Below are 6,824 nucleotides of genomic sequence, written 5' to 3' on the forward strand. Positions count from 1 at the left end.
CTCCCTGCAAGCCTCGAGAGCCTCGTGTTGTGTCAAGGATGGAGGGGAGGCTTGGTGTCCTGCGCCCTGGCAGGGCCCCAATCAGAAGCCCGTCCCCACCCTGCCCTGCCCCCCAAGTCCAGGGGCCACCGCGAGGAGGACGCCAGGGCCGGTTCCAGTGCCACACACAGCAGCTCGGCTGCCACGGCGGAGAACCAGCTGCAGGCCTTGGGCCGAGGAGCCAAGGAGCCGGGCCAGGCTGTGTCCCCTTTCCACTCACCTCCCCCCAGCCCCACTGGCCTTCCCCTCCATCCCCGGCCTGCCTGCTTCCCCCAGGCCCAGGGCCTTTGCACCTGCTGCTGCCACTCCCTAGAAAACACCTTTGCAGATTGTCACACGACTGGACTGCTCCTCTCATACACCAGGCCTCCCCGCTTCCGAGACTTCCCCCAGTCCCATCCCCTCGCCCCATCTCTCCGGCACCCTGCTTGCACGCGTGCCCAGCACCGTCCCATCCGCTTCCCGCGAACCCCAAGCCCCTCACCCACGGGTTCCACCGCACGAGCCTGAAGCCCGGGAGAGAGCTGTGGGCTTCGAGTGCTATTCATCTTCCCTGACTTGCGAGGCACCGTAAGAGATTAGCAACAATAACTAATAATAAAGCAGAACAATCACGACAATGGGCTGTAATAAAAGTTATTTAAAACTTAGGAATTGTTTACATCTGGAATTTTCCACTTCATGCTTTTGGGCTGTGGTTGACGCGGGCAAGCGGGATGGCGGAGGGCACTGCGGGCTGAGCCGGGGGCTGGAGGCCTCGGGGACCCAGACCCACCGCCTGGAGACCCACCCTGTCCCCGGGAGCAGGGCGGGGGGCTGGAGAGGCAGAGGAGGTCACAGCTCTGCGCCCACCGCGTCCCCCCACGCGGCGGAGGCCCCGGGCCTCCCCTCCCGGGAAGCCTGGACTCCTGACCACCCTCAGGCCATCTGGACCCGAGTCCTTCCCTCCTCCCGCCCCGCCCCCCCCCCAGGGCTGGGGGCTCGGGTCCCGCAGGTCGCTGCGGGATAGAGGGGGGATGTCACCTTCCCCACGACACGGGGAAGGTCGCGCTTTAGCCGCGGGGCTGCCCTGATTTATCCCCCTGCCGGGAGTGCGGGGTGGACGGCCGCTCCCTGCGGGCTGCGGCTGCGGGCGAGACCTTGTTAATTAGCTCCACACCGCTGCGGGCAGCCATGCGTTTCGCAGAGGGCACAGCGGAGGTGACGGTGACCCCATCGGCTGATGAGGGGCCTCCTCCCCCTGACACCCAGACACTTAGAGAAATGAAGCCGGCCCCGCGCAGAGCGCATGAACGGACTCGTCCGTCCCCGGGGCCCGGGCTCGGCTCCCCCCCCCCGCACCCCCCCCCCCCCGGGGCAGGGCCGTGTGCAAACCCCGCCGGTGACCAGCCAGAGCCCCGGGTCCGGCTTCCCCTCCCGACGTCCTCCGGCGCGTCGCCCACCGCAGCATCGACACCGCGTGTGCGCAGCGGGAGAAGGAGGAAGAACTGGGGCGCGCTGGCGACTGACGCCCTGTGACGGGGACCTGCGCTCCCCAGCTGGCGGGCACGATGGGAATCCGGCAGGTGACGTTCTCCTGTGCCACTCACTGACTAGAGTTTAGCTCACTGTCTCCCCCGGCCCCGGTCCTGGGGTTTGAACTCAGGGCCTTGAGTCGGGAAGGCCAGCGCTCTACCACTCGAGCCACACTCCCGCCCTGCTTTGAGTTTGTTTTAGTAGCTTGCTTTGTGTCAGGGCAGCTGCTCTGGGACCAAGCTTCTCCTGCCTCCGTCTTCCAAGCGGCTGGGATTGTCGGTGTCCACAGCCACACCCCGAATGGCCAAGGCATTCCTGACTGCATGAAGCCTCCTTTGTCAGTGTTCTCTCTGTGGCAGGGCTCGGGAGAGCCCAGGGGGTCAGAACTAGAAGGAAAATCTAGGGGACCTCCTGCAAAATGACAACACGATGCCTCTTTTTTTTTTTTTTTCTCAAAAGTTTGGCATTTCTAGCCAGGCGCCTGTAGCTCAGGCCTGCGGTCCTAGCTACTCAGAAAGTTGGGAGCTGAGGATCACAGTTCAAAGCCAGCCCAGGCAGGAAATTCCTTAAGACTTTCATCTTTAATTGGCCAGCGAGAAGCAAGAAGTGGAGCTGTGGCTTAAGGGGTACGGCTTTGAGGGGGGAAAAAAAATCTAAGGGACAGTGCTCAGGCCCTGAGTTCAAGCCCTAATTCCAACACACACACACACACACACACACACACACACACACACACACACACACACACACCACCATTGTTCCTTCCTGACTTGGGCCTCAGCATGCCTGCGCTGGCCTTCCCCACAAAGACAGGCCCGTGCCAGGCCACCCAAATGCCCAGAAAGCCCCATCTCAGCCCGCCCAGCCCCCAGCCCCCAGCCCTGTGCGGTGGACACAGGATCGCAGGTAACGAAGGCTCTGGAAGGCCCCTGCCCCGCCGCCTTGGCCTCGCCCCTCTCGGCCGCCCGCTCCTCTGTTCTGACTCCCCTTCTCAGCCTTGGCTTTCCTGACCCCGACGGAAGGGCCCCGTGTGCCGTGCTCACGTTGATTTTATTTTTGGGTTTTCCAGTCATGGATCCCAACGGCTCCTACACACGTCCTGCCTGAGAAAACCGTGCGTTTCCCTCACCCAGCCTCCGACTTCCTCGGGGAGCCACGGCGCGGGGGCCCCGGGCCTCGAGGGAAGTGGGGGGGGGTGTTAGTTTCTCCACGGCATCGTAGGGGAGCGAGGGCTCCCCGATGCATTTGCTGCCCGGCAAACCCCACGCCTCCTCACGGTGACGGTGACGCAGGGGGGGCGCGCGCTTCCCCTTCCCGCGTGGTTCGCCACTGTCTCAGTCCCCTTCCCTCCCCGATCGTGGACGCCTCGTGACCGGCTGGGCAGCTCCTCCGCTGGGGCGGCGTAGCGGGTGGCGGGCCTGGCGCGGCATGGCGGTTGAGACCTGGGCGGCGCTGTGGATTCTCGTAGGCCGCGGGGGAGCAGCGCCGCGCACAGAGAGCCTGAGGTCTTCGCTTTGGGCCACACAGCTCCTACGGGGGGCCAAGCGGGGCCCTGAACCTCGGCAGGCTCTGGAAGCTTCCTTTCCATGGGTGAGTGGATAAAGGGAGGAGCACCGGAGGCCAGGAGGCCATCGCTGCGTTAGTGAAGTGGCGTGGATGGAGGAGCCTGCAGCTGTCGCCCGGCGCGTGACTTTGGGAAGGCCGGGACGCCTCTGTAAGCCTCGGTGTCCTCCTCGGCCACGCGGCAGCGGTGTGCCTGGTGGCCTGCCGTCCCCTGACACTGCCACCATCCCGAGAGTGACTCCACGTCCTCAGACGGGGAAACTGAGGCCTGAGGCTCAGGGCCTAGCTGATGAGCCTGTCACACACGGCCTCCGTACTTGTGAATCCAAAGCTCAGCCTTCTGTTATCAGCTCGTGGGGGGGGAGGGGGGAGGGGGGAGGGCCGGAGCCCCCCCCCGAGCGTGGGCAGCACCCTCTCCACCCCACGTGGGCTCACCCCAAGCCGCTGGCGTCATCCCCGTGCTCCCAGCCTCCCTCCAGCAGGTGATCTGGGATCCTCTCCGCGGCCCCCTCCACCACCGCCACCAAGTCCTGCTCCTGTTCACGTCCCTCCATTGTGTCGTCCTCCTCTATCTCCAGGACATCCGTCCCCGAGGGCGGTGAGCTTCTCCGTCCTCACCAGGCTTACGGCTGGCCTGGCGCATGGAGTGTTCAACAAACGCTTGAGATCTGGACGGATGCACACACACACTCCCTAGGTGACACAACTCGAGGCTCTGCAAAGTCGCCTGACCCCAATCCCCGGTCACGGGCTTCTGAGCGGCAGAGTCCGAGGTTGGGGCGCTAACCACCCGACTGCCCACCGCCTCTGCCTCAAGCTCGGCGAGGGTGCCAGCTCCGGGCTCAAGGTCACGGGTCAGTGACACTTCCGGCTTCCCTAGAGCCTGCCGGTCCCCTGCCGGGCTTTCCTGGGAACCCTGCGGGGGGGGGGGGGCTGTGCGCGGTGAGCCCCTCTCCTGACCGTCTGTCCTCCATCTAGACGTGCCGGCAGCTCTGGGGGTGCGGGCGCTGTCCGCTGGGTGATCAATGTGAATAATAAGCGCTTAGAGTTAATAAGCTCCCGTTAACTTCTCCGCCGCGGTGACGGATGGGCTTCCTCCGGCTCCATAACTCAGGCTGTCTGCCGGCCTCCAGCAGGGCCGCCGCGAGGGGCGGGCGGGCGGGCGGGCGGGCGGCGGGGAGCCGGCCGGGCCAGGCCTTATTTATGGCTGCGAACCCAGCACTGCAGGGGAGCAGCCGTGCTGCCTTTGGCGGCGGGGGAGGGGGCGGCCGCCATGGCCGGGGGGAGGGACACGGGGGGGGGTGGGGGCAGGGGCGTTCTTTCGTCCCGGGCCTCCCAGAGCCCGGCTCCTCAGAGGCGGCCCTGGGCCCAGCACGCTGCCTCCCCGTGGCCACGACTGGAATTGCAGGCGCTCAGGCCCCCGGGATTCCTCTGCACAGCTGATTTGGAAACCCCTCCCAAGCCTGGGCCCGGAGGAGACATCACTAATCGATCACAGCTCTCTTCGCTGGGGAGACTAGAAATGACCTCAGAATCCGTTTCTGAAAAACACCCCGTGATAGTCCGCAACCGGGCAGCCCTCCTGGGCGCTGCACCCCACCGCCTGGGCCAGGATTAGGAAACCCTGGACAGACAGACCGTTTCTGGACCCGTCGCTCCCCGGACGGGCAGCATGCAGCACGGAACGGGGTCGGGGCTCGGTGGAGAATGGGGTTCCAGGCCCGGCGGGGAGAGCTGCTCCCCCGGCCCGCAGCCAGAGGAAAGGCTCCCGTCCCCGTCCTTGGCCGATTCCTGCCTTTGTGTCCTGTGATTCATGACGGGCAGATCCCACAGGAACTGCTTCAACACGACTTCTAAGAAAAAGCACTGACGGGCTGGCACAGTGGCTCACACTGACTGACATGGGAGGCAGCAGTGAAGAGGACTGGAGTTCAAGGTCGGCCTAGATGAAAACTGTGAACCTGTAATCCCGGCTACCAGCTACTAGAGATAAAGGGAGGAGGTCTTGGTCTGCAGCTGGCCCTGGAGGAAAAGCCATGAGCTCCTACACAGGAAGGGGGAGTGGGGGAGAAAGGCACAGAGCCTGCACAGCAAATGCAATGTCCCGAGTTCAAATACGAGCGCTGCCAGAAATGAGCACTTACTCCCGGAAACATTCAAGTCGTAGGAACTTGTGAAAGTCAATGCGGAGATGACACAGAACGAATGTTCCAGAACTCGTGCAGATATCGCCCTCTTGATCCACATTTCATACGCTCCTGTCTTTTCCACAAGCATCAGGTGCATGCCATTTTTAGTGTCTATAGAGTGTTTTACAGGGTTATTCACCCAAAGCGGAATTTCAGGATCAAAAGACATGCGCCTTTTACACTTTAATTCAGATTTCTGTCCCAACAGATTGTGGCAGTGCCCCCCTTCCCTTCCCCCCACAGCAGAGGTGTCCCCACGGCCGCTGGATGCCATCAATATTTAATAATTTTTCCCAATCTGATGGGAGAAAAATGGCATTTCATTGTTCTTTTGATGTGCATTTCCACAGCTGCCCGGGAGAGTGAGCGTCTTTTCATTTGTTTAGTGGCGATTTGCATCTCTCCGGGTCTGGGGAGAAGCCTAATTGTGCTCATTGCCCGTGTCCTTCTTTATCTTCGCTCTGCATTTCTTATCAATTTTCCGGCGTTCTTTGTGGGTTGGGAATATGGGGTGCACCCCTGTGCTAGGCCCGCTTTGTGGACAGCAGGAAATGTCACATCTAGCCCCGGAGCCGGTGGCAGCGGCTGACACACCCTGGAACAGCCGAGGGGGGCCTCGGGGGGCACCGGAGAGAGGGGGGCTTAGGCGCTCGCTCGGTCTCTGGGCCAGGCAGGGAGCTCAGGTTCCTGGGGACAGCCAGGGGCCCGGAGCCCTCCTCAGCCTGGGCCAGAGCGGGGCTGTCCCGGGACACAGGAGCAGAGCCGGAGAGCAGAGCAGGAACCACGAGATACCCCAGGAAGGTGGGTCCCAGCTCGGGATGTGTATCCATTTCTCCTTAACCATTTTTGTTCTAGGATTGCACCCCGCCCCCCATTCCCATCCTCTTCCCGCCGTCAAGCGCTTCTGAGGCCCCGGCACGGTGTCTCCTCCTCGCTCAGCTCTGCCAGGCGGGGGCTGGCGGGTTTCCTCCATGCTGCGCTCCCTCCGCACGCGGGGCTGGGTGTTTTTTTTCTCCCAGTCAGCTGGAGAGACGGGGGCTGAGCTGTCCCGAGCGGGGAGCACCCAGCAGCAGGGAGGAGAGAGCACACGCAGCAGGGAGGAGCACACACAGCAGGGAGGAGCACACACAGCAGGGAGGAGCACATGCAGCAGGGAGGAGCACATGCAGCAGGGAGGAGCACCCAGCAGCAGGGAGGAGCACACATGCAGCAGGGAGGAGCATGCACAGCAGGGAGGAGCACACACGCAGCAGGGAGGAGCACACAGCAGCAGGGAGGAGCACCCAGCAGCAGGGAGGAGCACACGCAGCAGGGAGGAGCACACGCAGCAGGGAGGAGCACCCAGCAGCAGGGAGGAGCACACGCAGCAGGGAGGAGCACACACGCAGCAGGGAGGAGCACACACGCAGCAGGGAGGAGCACACGCAGCAGGGAGGAGCACACACAGCAGGGAGGAGCACACATGCAGCAGGGAGGAGCACACACGCAGCAGGGAGGAGCACACGCAGCAGGGAGGAG

This window comes from Perognathus longimembris, chromosome 10 (genome assembly GCF_023159225.1).
Source record: "Perognathus longimembris pacificus isolate PPM17 chromosome 10, ASM2315922v1, whole genome shotgun sequence".
In the NCBI taxonomy this organism is placed as follows: Eukaryota; Metazoa; Chordata; class Mammalia; order Rodentia; family Heteromyidae; genus Perognathus; species Perognathus longimembris.